An 11873-nucleotide genomic window follows, 5' to 3' on the forward strand; every position below is an offset into this window, starting at 1 on the left:
TCGAATAACTGGACCTGTTGGACAGGTCAGTTTCTGTATCCATTTTTAGGTCATGAACAGTTGTTTTATTCTTCAACTGTTAGCTTGGTTTTTCTTGGCTTTCTTTAAGGAATTTCTTGGTTTCCTACAATTGTTAGATTGTGTTTACCTGAATTTTTAAAGGGATTTATCCATTTCCTCTTAAAGGACCTCTATCATCTTCATATAGTTGGTTTTAAGGTCTTTTTCTTGTGCTTTCAGGTGTGTTGAAATACTCAGGACCTGCTGTGGGAGGATAGCTTTGTTCTTTTGGTGACATATTTTCCTGGCTGTTTACTGATTATCTTTCTAAGCTGATGTTTAGGCATCTAGGTTTAGTATGAATATAGCTCTAGCTGCTGCTTTCTTTGGGTGGGAGTTTGGTTCCTGGTTTTCTCTTTGCTCTCTGGATTTTCAGAGAGTGTGGTGGTTGACTGTTGGCTGTTTTACTGATCTGTTTGGTGGGTGTGTTCAAGGGAAAATGCTCACTGGTGGTTAAGGGAAAGATGATTTTAGCAATCCACGGGACATTGACAGAAGAGAGCTAAAGCTGCCTCTTGTGTTCTAGTTCAGTGCTAAAGCAAACTCAAAAAACTTGCCTCTAACAATCATGTAGTAGCTCTGTGGATAGCCTAAGTGGTCTTCTGGCAAACATAGCCTATGGTTAAGAAAGTGTATATGCTTGGTCCAGGGAATGGCAGTTTTCAGAAGATGTGCCCCTGTTGGAGTAGGTGTAACCTTGTTGGAGTAGGTGTGTCACTGGGGGCTTGGTCTTTAATACCCTCATTCTAGCTGCCTGGAAGCAAGTATTCTAGCAGCCTTCAGATGAAGATGTAGAACTCTCAGCTTCTCCTGCACTATGCCTGGATTCCACCTTGATGATAATGGACTGAACCTCTAATCCTGTAAGCCAAGTCCCAATTAAATGTTCTTCTTATGAGTTGCCTTGGTCATAATTTCTGTTCACAGCAGTAACACCTAATTAAGACAGAAGGACTATCCTCCCAAGCAGGAACTGGGACATAGAGATGTGAGAGGAAAAGAAGGGCAGTGGGGATGGTTTGTGGTATGTACTGGTATAAAACTGTGTTGCAATGCTTTGAGGAACTATGAGAATTAGGTCTGAGGTAACAGATAGTGGGATAGGTCTTTGGATAGACTGGCAAGAGTTCTGAAGGCCTGGCCTGTGGTTGAGTAGGGGGTGTCTGCCCATACTTGGAGGCTAAGACACAGACATGAGGCAAGAAGGGAAGGGGAGATGGAGATAGTCTTTTGTATCTGCAGGTGACATGGACAGGTGTGAGGAAACTGCAGTCCTAAGGGCACCCTTGCATGTTGGGTCTCAGGGAACAGAAAGTGGGGAAAGTCTAGCAACATTCTACATAGTTCCATATCCAACACCTTATCACTGAGGCACCAGGTTCCCAGGAATCATTTATCTGCTTCTATATTTACTTATTTTTTGTTGTTGTTCATCTGTGAAAGACTGTTTGCTTATTGGATAAGAAGTACTATGTTGGTGGGCAAGCCAGTCAGCAACTATTCATTTTGAAGTATACATTGGCAGTGTTGTCAGTATCATGCTTTCTTATATATACACGTATCAGATCTTTTAGGATACAATAACCTATGATGACGTGAAGGTGAACTTCACTCAGGAAGAGTGGGCTTTGCTTGATTCTTCTCAGAAGAGTCTCTACAAAGGAGTGATGCTGGAAACCTATAAGAATCTCACAGTTATAATTAATACAGTAAACTGTCTTTCACCTTTTGAAAAAACAAAACAGCCATTTCTTTGTTATTGTTATATATTTTTGTAGTTTCAGTAGAAAATGAGGAAGAGCGAGGTGATCGAATCAGCCCTGGTTCTAAAGTTCACTCAAGTTAGTGACTTAAATTTTCCTAATATCCAACAATGTAACATACTTTCTCTGGTACCATATTTTAGGCTACATTTGGGAAGACCATACTATTGAAGACCATTTTCAAAGTTCTAGAAGGCATGGAAGGTAATTTTCATGTGGAAACTGATAAGAATATGCCTCCAAAGAAAGTTTAATATGTCTTGCAAGTTTTAAAGAAAAGAAATAGTGTAAAATAAGTACTGCTTTTAGTTATGGATGATTATTAAATCTCACAAAACCATGTACGTCAATGCCAGATATCTAATTCGTGTTTGCAAGGTGTTCCATTAAGTATAAAGACACAGAAACAATGGCTTAACAGTTATATCACCATTTGAATCATAGCCAGATAAATCCAGGCTATGAAACTGCTATTCTGTTCAATGTTCAATGTCATACCATTAGCTATTGCAAAAGAGAAACACATTGATTAGGTGTTAAGTATATGTCCAAACCTTGTAATAACAAAATAATCTATAGTAAATCTGTTGTTAACCATATACTTGTAATAACATTGCTAAGTTTCATGAGATGGACAGTTCATATGATTCAAGAATGGTTTTGTAAAGAAACCATTAATCCCTATAACATTTCCATGTGAGGAAAAAATAGTCAAACTGTGTGAATGTAATGTGGAACCTTTTCACTTGTTATTCTCTTTTGATATGGTTGTCATATGTTACTATGGATACAAGCCTTGTGAGCAGAGGGGCACTGGAAGAAGCCACATTTCACATTTCCAGAACAATTAGAGGATGTGCCATACACCACACTTTGAATAGACATTCTAAATGTGCTATAAGTTAATAAAGAATTAGTTTTCGAACATTACTGGGGACATTTACCAACTCAAACTGCTGGAAATCGATATGAGTACTAGTGATGTGGAAATTTTTTTTTGTTTGCCTTGGTTCACGCTCCAAATGCAGTATTATTCACATGATAGCAAAACTTATGACTGCGATCATAAGTAATAAAGCTGTGAGTTCTTCCTGTTCTCTTCAAATATGTGTTTAACCTCTCAAAAATGGATGCTATAAATGTGAGCCAAGTAATCAATGCTCTTCCAGTCCCATGCATCTTCAAAGATTCAAAACAACCCATAATGAAGGGGAATACCATTGATGTAAGCAAAGTGATATTACTGTAAGATCAATTGCTCTCTACAGCTAAACCAAATTGAAAATTGAGTTAATACAGATAAAAAGACTCACCAGTATAATCAATGTGAGAAAGCTTTCACATGTGCCAATTGTATTTGCAGGCATGAAGGAAGTTGTACTGGAGAACAACCCTCTGAGTTTATTCAACGCGGTAAAGGCTTTGCATATCAGAGTCATACAGAAAGGCGTGAAAGAACACATGATGGAGAGAAACCCTATGAATGTAACCAATGTGGTAAAGCTTTTGCACAAAGGAGTGGTCTCCAGTATCATAAAAGAACACATACAGGAGAGAGACCCTATGAATNGAATGTAACCAATGTGGTAAAGCTTTTGCACAAAGGAGTGGTCTCCAGTATCATAAAAGAACACATACAGGAGAGAGACCCTATGAATGTAACCAGTGTGGTAAAGCCTTTGCAGGAAGCAGTGCTCTCCAATATCATAAAAGAACACATAATGGAGAGAAACACTATCAATGTATCCAATGTGGTAAAGCTTTTTCACAAAGCAATGGTCTCCAGTATCATAAAAGAAGACATAATGAAGATAAACCCTATGAGTGTCACCAATGTGGAAAAGCTTTTTCACAAAGGAGTGGTCTCCAAATACATAGAAAAACACATACAGGAGAGAAACCTTTTGAATGTAACCAGTGTGGTAAAACCTTTTCACACAGCAGTGGCCTCCAGTCTCATAAAAGAACACATACAGGAGAGAAACCCTAGGAATGTAACCAATGCGGTAAAACTTTTTCACAAAGTCGTGGTCTCCAATATCATAAAAGAACACACATAATGGAGAGAAAGCTTTAGAATGTAACCAATATGGTAAAGCTTTTTCACAAAGCAGTGCTCTCCAAATACATAAATGAACACATACAGCAGAGAGGCCCTATGAATTTCATCACTGTGGTAAAGCACTTTTACATCACAGTCATCTTCAAATCCATAAAAGAACACATAATGGAGAGAAACCCTCTGAATGTAACTAATGTAGTAAATAAAGCCTTGCACAAAACAGTCATCGTCTAACACATAAAGGAAGACACACGGGAGAGAAACCCTATGGATATAAGCAACGTGGTAAACCTTTTGCAAGTCACAGTACTCTCCAAGTAAATCAAAGAAGACACACTGGAGAGAAACCCTATAAATTTCATCAATGTGGTAAAGCCTTTGTACATTACAGTCATCTTCAAATACATCAAATACATACTGTAGAGAAACCCTATGAGTGTAGTAGAGGCTTTTCATGTAAAAGTGCTCTTATATATCATAAAAGCACACATAAGACAGTTGAGAAACCCTATGAATGTTATCAATGTGGTACATCATTTTCATATCATGATCATCTTTGAATACATAAAAGAACATCTACTGGGGAAAAACCTTATGAATATAAGAAATGAGGTAAAGCCTTTGTATGTCAGTCTTATTCAAAGACATGGGGAAAAAAAACATACTGTAGAAAAGTCCTGTGAGTGTATTTAATATGGTGAAGCCTTCCCACATTTCTATAGTCTTCATCATCATAAAACAATCCAGACTGGGGGCAGGGGAACTGGAGAGATGACTCAGAGGTTAAGAGCACCGACTGCTCTTCCAGAGGTTCTGAATTCAATTCCTAGCAACCACATGGTGTCTCATAGCCATCTATAGTGAGATCTGGTACCCTTTTCTGGCAGGCAGGCATACATGTAGGTAGAACACTATACATAATAAATAAATTTAAAAAAAAAGAAACCTGTTTCCTTATTTAAAAAGAGAGAGAGAGAACCCATACTGGAGAGAAAAATCTATGAATATATCTAATATGGTGAAGCCTTTTCAAATTTCTCAAGTCTTCATCTTCACAAAAGAGAAACCCTGTGAATGCATTCAATATAGGGAAGCCTTTGCACATTTCTACAGTCTTCATCATCATGAAAGTGTTCATATTGGAGAGAAAGTCTATGAGTGTAAGCAATGTGGTAAAGCCTTTGTGTAATAGGGTCCTCTGAGATCCAACACAACTTAAACTCAGGTAAGTTTAACTCTGCAAATGACAGGGATTTATTGTAGTAAAGCTCTGGCTGGATAATGGCCAGAGAACAGACTTGGTCCTACTGTGTGACCTGTAACACACACCTCCCCACTGTGAGCCAGAATGTTATAGGGCTCTTTAGTTTGAAAACCAGAAACTCCTGTGCCAAGTTACAGCTACGTTTTCCCACCAATCAGGATTTAGAGATAGAGGCTTTTCTTCTGTACTTTATTTACTGTGTGTACTGCCTAGTTTTGTGTCAACTTGACACAGCTGGAGTTATAACAGAAAAAGGAGCTTCAGTTGAGGAAATGCCTCCATGAGAGCCAACTGTAAGGTATTTTCTCAATTAGTGATCAAGGGGGAAAGGCCCCTTGTGGGTGGTTCCATCTCTGGACTGGTAGTCTTGGGTTCTATAAGAGAGCAGGCTGAGCAAGCCAGGGGAAGCAAGCCAGTAAAGAACATCCCTCCATGGCCTTTGCATCAGCTCCTGCTTTCTGACCTGCTTGAGTTCCAGTCCTGACTTCCTTTGGTGATGAACAGCAGTATGGAAGTGTAAGCCGAATAAACCCTTTCCTTCCCAACTTGCTCCTTGGTGATGATGTTTGTGCAGGAATAGAAACCCTGACTAAGACAAATTGGTACCAGCAGAGTGGGGTATTCCTGTGACAACCTGACCATGTTTTGGGGCAATTCACCAACTACCACTACAGATGGTGTCCAACCTGTAGATTTAGAGTAAGAATTTAAATAGAGATACTAAAATGGAGAACACCTGCCATGATGTGAGATTAGAAGGTGGGGAAAATTGGTTTCTTAGCAGAGCTGTGGGTTTTGATAGCCATTTGGTTCCTCCCCAAGCTGCACAGGTTTGGAACCAGAACAAAAGGTATTCGGACCTGATGTGCATAATTCTGGGGTGAGCTGGAACACAGCAAAGTCCCCCAAGCCAACCCAGACAAGCTGGGAGGTGGGGATTTAACCCTTCTCAAAGGCTTCTGGCTGCCTCAGAGACTTTGAGCTTGGAGGTGCAATGAGTCCCTGCTGTGCAAAGCAACAGGCTGCTCAGAAGACAGAGAGAGAAGGGGGTTGTGGGGTGGTAGAGGCTGCCTGTGTCTTATAATTGAGTAAACAAAGGAGATTTGTTTGTTTTTGAGGATAAAGGAGAGATATTGTGGTAATTGTTTAATCATTTTAAAGTATGAAATAAAGAAAACCAGGCCTTTGATCTCAAATGTAGAAAACAAAGGCACGGAGATAGAGAGAAACCTGACCTAAACAAATAATAAGAAGTATTAATCTACACACAATGGAAAATGAATGAAAAAAAATGCTTCAAAGAAAATTTGAAAAAGTCTATGCCAGGGCAGGAATGTTGGTTCTTTGAATGTGAGCTACATGGTAATTCGGGCATTCCTTAGCCTGGTGTGACAAATTTAGAGCCTGGAAATAGGCTTATACAGTAAGTAGATAGATATTTAATTGAAATTAAATTCATAGGAAAGGATATCCAAGTTATATAAAGAGAAAGGGGAGAGAGGCTCAGTATTTGTGTTAATAGGAAAGAAGAAAAGGCTTTGGATCCCCTCTGGGGTGATATGGATCAGATATGAGAGAAGACCCCTGAAGATCTTGGCTACAGAAAAGAAAAATAAAAAAAAAAAGAGAGAGAAAATCAAACAGGTTAGATAACTTAATTTGCTAATTTCTCCACGTGGGAACAGCCCTGTAACTGGCTTAGACATAAAAATGTGTCTAGCCAAAACTTCAGCTAAAATTAGACAATAAATCTTGTTGGTTATGGAATCCTTAAGACTCATGGTGCTGTCCTTCACATGGCATGAATGAAGATTTATTACAATTGGTTATTGGTCAAATGAATTCCTCAAAGGTTAGTTGTCTTTCACCTGCTCAAACAAGGAACAAAAATTCATCCTTAATTGGGCTGTGCAAAGTGCACAGCCATATATAAATATCTTAATAGTACTAAAATTTTGGTTGAAAGATTCATATATTGCAGAATGCACAGCTCTGACAAGATTCATGAGTGGGTATGCTGAAATGGCCTGTTTTTCCAACTACCTGCCTCCTGATGCTGTTTCCAGAGACTTGCTTCAAGCATAGCTGCTAATTCCTGATGAACTCGCTTCATCCAGCCTTTCAGATATAACCTGGAACTCCAGACAATCCTTCTAAGTCTCTTCTAAGCATACAGAGACTCGATAACAGATGATAAAGCTAGCTTGCTTTCTTTTTCCTTTTCTTTTTCTTTTCTTTCTTTTTTTTTTTTTTTTTTAATTTTCAAGACAGGGTTTCTCTGTGTAGCTCTGGTTGTCCTGGAACTCACTCTGTAGACCAGGCTGGCCTTCAATTCACAGAGATCCACCTACCTCTTCCTCCCAAGTGCTGGGATCAAAGGTGTGCGCCACTACCACCCGGTTAAAGCTAGCTTTCTTAACTCTAACCAATTTTTCTAAGTTTCTACCCCACCCCACTGTTGCGGGAAATATTAAAAAAAGAGACAGCATTTTCCCGTGCTACACCGGGCACTGGCGGGCCATATGGCTCCAGCCGGGTGTTCTCATCTCAGCAGATTCTCTGACTAAGAACTCCAAAATCTCTCCTCCCAGCTCTCGAAGTTCCCACTAGCGGGTCGCTATCACACGAGCCCCATGCTTCAAAACCCCCACAGCCTTTGTGTTGCACATCAGGCAAATCCATCCACCACACCTTTCTCTCTGGAACCCAGTCACGTCACTGCAAGAAAGAAAACACCACACAAACTTCGTTCAAAAGCAATGGTAACTCAAGCTCTGGGCACAACAACTAGAATCCTAATCTTGTAAGCCATATTAAATCTAATTCCTCTGGTGGCGAATCCTGGAAGATCCATCATGCCAGGAAACACTAGAGGCTACATCTTGCCCTTTTGTTATCCCCATTCAAAAGCCCCTGACTTTCTCCTGCTCCTTCTTTTCCTTTGTCCAACATGGAAGTCCTGCCTACTCGCCCAGTGATTGGTCTAGTCCCTTTATTCATTCGAAGAGGTTCACAAGAAGTCACCTGATTACATGACTCATTCCTCAATCCAGAGAGTCCCTCCTGGCCGAGCGGAATTAACATAAAAATACAGGCATCACCAGGGCAATCCACAACTGCCCACTCCTTAAAAACTTTTCATCACCCCAATTAAGCAGGAAGAAGTTGTGGAGATTCATCATCCTGAACCCTTGTTTGAATGTCTAGTTATGGTTATTTTATAAATTATGGATTGGTTGGCATTTTAAGAGATAATTTGGAAATTGTCATAATTTTAAACAGGGAGGAAATTAATGGAATAGATTACTAAATTTATTCTAGAACAAAGCATTATATAGCCATAATCTTGCTTTGGTAAAAATCTTTATTGATGAAAATTGAAGTTACAATTTCTTTCATTGGTACAGAATTTAATTGATACAGATTTAAGGTTTTCATTGGTATAAATATTTGTATATTGATACAGAATTTGAAATTAATATTGATACTCTTAGGTAGGCATTGTGCCTTCATTTAAGAATACAAGGCTTAGACCCTGCCCTTGTAATAACTACTATTACAAACTGTTTATGATGATTAATTAATGCAAGTTAAGATCCAGGTAGTAAACTATGGTTACATTAGTTTCTGATTTAATTATAATAAGATGTTTTCAATATTATTCAAATAGAAATAGCTGAGAGTAGTCAAGGCTTAGCAGTTCAAATATATTTTATATATCGATAGCCTTCAAAAACACCAGAAATCCACAGAATCTGGCATTTGTAATCATTTCATGATTACTAGAATTTTTACTAGATGTGTCAGCTCCTGACAATACCCCTCAAAGAAGATATTGAACATCATAGCCTCCATATGGAGTTATTCCAGTTGTGTCAAGGTAGCCACTGGGCAAGAATTACCCTCAATCATCTACAGGCAAAAATACTATCCAGAAAAGGATATGCGATGTGCGATGGTCACTAGCTTAGCTCTGCCAAGACAGAGTAAGCTAGTCCTTCACTATAATTCCTGCTTCATTTAAGGTCTGTCAGATGGTTCTAGGTCAGAACTTGGAGTCAGATGCTCCAACGTTTTGAGGAGTAAGAGGCTGTCCAGGTAGTCAACTGTCTCTGCTATTTGTTTAAGTTTTAGAAGCTATGTTTTTGTGCTTCCTATAAATTCAGGTGATATTTAATTTGGTCTCAGATTTCTGATGTGGCTGAAGACTAGTTATAGTCTCATAATCAAGCTTAAGTTGTTTAGCATTGAAGAAGATGATGTAGTTTTAAAAGGATGGCTTTCAGATGGTAATTCAAGTTAAAATAAAAACATAATTCAGGGATAGAATTGTAAACTCTTTTAAGTTTTGGATAAATGTTAGAATAATGTGCCTAAATTGACAAAATTGATGGTTTGGACATTATTACTGTATATCAACCCTTATAGTTTATATAACTGTTATAACTATGTTCAATGTATATCTAAGAAAAAAGGCCCTTTTAATGGACAAAAAGGGTGAAATGTTGTGGATTGGTTCTAATGCCTCAACACAGGATTGGAATTCTCAACTAGAAGCAGGGATATCTGGAAGGCGCAAAATAAATAAAAACAGACTACTTTTTGGATACAAACTGACAGGCAATTTTTCAAGGCTTAAAGTTTCTCTCTCTCTCTCTCTCTCTCTCTCTCTCTCTCTCTCTCTCTCTCTCTCTCTCTCNTCTCTCTCTCTCTCTCTCTCTCTCTCTCTCTCTCTCTCTCTCTCTCTCTCTCTCTCTCTCCCCCCTCTTTCATACTGCAGTCTGAGGGTACACACACTCTGCTTTTCTCCTGTGTACTTTTCTTTTTCTCGAACTCCCACACTCCTACACACCTCTTGCAATCCCCTTTCACTCACACACATCTCACACACTACATGCACTCTCCTTTCACTCACACACGCTCTCCATACACACCTCACATTTTCTCTTCACTCGTTCTCCACATGCTCTCTCACTTGCCCTCCACAAGTTCTCTTGCCTTTTTCTTGCCCTGGTCTTTTATTGATACTCCAAAAGCAGGTAGAAAAAAAAAAAAGGCACTGTATAATCATTGCCAAGTCAAATTCAAAAGAATCACCACATCCCACAGAGAGCTAAGAATTACAATTCTTCCCCAAAGTTTCAAGCTTCCCCTGTTCAGAGGCGTGTAGCCAAAATAATAGTAATTGCAAAATTATCATTATTTGGACTTTAACTTTTGACTTCTTACACCTCAGAGCTCTGAAGTCAGCTACTTGCATTTTCTTGTGAAGCTCTAATGATCAATGACATGGGCAAAGCTGCCAGGCAATGGCCAGAAAGAATCAAGTTAACCCTTAACTCACTAATCCCACTCGCTTTCTACTGCTGCACACTGCACACAATGGCTCTTCCTAAGAGTCCCAGTGTTTTGACTTAGTCTTCCTAGTATATAATTTTATCTAGGAACCAACCACTCTTAAACGTTGTACAAAACCCGCTTCATAACTTCAATAACTTTCCTTTCTTGGGGTCCCAAACTTTTCTTTGCAAGTCAAACATTAATCTGGAACTACCATTATGCCATTATTGCATTGTTTCCAAAATGAGATCACACATCACGGACCTGGACTATTAGGACAGTGCTGTGTTGTGCCCCTATGCCTTAATTTTTGTTGTTGTTGTTGTTTTCTAGACAGGGTTTCTCTGTATAGCCCTGGCTGTCCTGGAACTCACTTTGTAGACCAGACTGGCCTCTAACTCAGAAATCTGTCTGCCTCTCTCTCCCGAGTGCTGGGATTAAAGGCGTGCGCCACCACTGCCTGGCTCTTAATTTTTAATTGTCTAAGAATCATTACATCAAGGAACATCTAGTTTCACAGAATTCACCAGAGCTGAAAGAGAAAGGAATAGGAAAGTCAGATATAATAGAATAATTATGCACACCAAGGACAACTGAAAAGCAGTCACTCACAAATGAAATCTATACAGCCATTGTCCAGGGCTAAGGTTAAGAGAAATGGGAACCACTGTTTTTTTCAAAGGGCTGCTGCAGGCTACTGAGGTGTCTCCATCCTGGTGTACTGCAGGAAGTCCCTTATTTCAGATGATGGGTCCCCTGGAGGGATGTGTCTCCTGCTTCTCAGGATCCCAGATACCATCCTTTTTTACAAGGAGCTGCAGTGGGCTTCTGAGATATCTCCATCCTGGCCTACTGCTGGCAGTCCCGGTTATGGTGCTGTCCCCAGCAGTACGTGTGTTAACTCTGCTCCAAAATTGCATGAGGATCCAGAATTTTAATGCTGAGGGTCCCTGCCCCCAGCTGGTTCTAATTTGTAAATAAAATTGCCAGCTGCTAATGGCTGGGCAAGGAATCAAAGGCAGAACTTAAGGATTCCCAGACAAGAGGACCAAAGAAGAAGGATTGAGAATTGTCATGCCAGGAGAGGAATAGGACGCAGGCTTGAGAGAGGTTGGAGACAGAGTAACAGGCATGTAAGAGCTGGAGAAGAATGGTCCCTTGGTCCCTTCCCCCACTTGGGTCTGGGGAAGCAAAGATGGGATATCGACTTTAGTAAGAAATAATTAAGGAGGGGAAGCATTAGCAACATGGAAGTGTGGAAGTGACCCAGTCTTTTAGATGATTTAGGCATATTAAACATAAGTGTGTGTGTGTGTGTGTGTGTGTGTGTGTGTGTGCGTGTGTGTGTGTCTTTCATTCTAGAATCCAGAGCATTTGGGTGGGA

At 39.6% G+C, this 11873-nt stretch overlaps 1 pseudogene; it reads left to right on the top strand.

The window, feature by feature from the left end:
• Positions 1-1634: 1634 nt before the first annotated feature.
• LOC110287790 lies at positions 1635-3883 on the top strand (annotated as a pseudogene).
• Positions 3884-11873: the final 7990 nt, after the last annotated feature.

The sequence above is a fragment of the Mus caroli genome, unplaced genomic scaffold (assembly GCF_900094665.2).
Source record: "Mus caroli unplaced genomic scaffold, CAROLI_EIJ_v1.1 scaffold_9999_1, whole genome shotgun sequence".
NCBI lineage: Eukaryota > Metazoa > Chordata > Mammalia > Rodentia > Muridae > Mus > Mus caroli.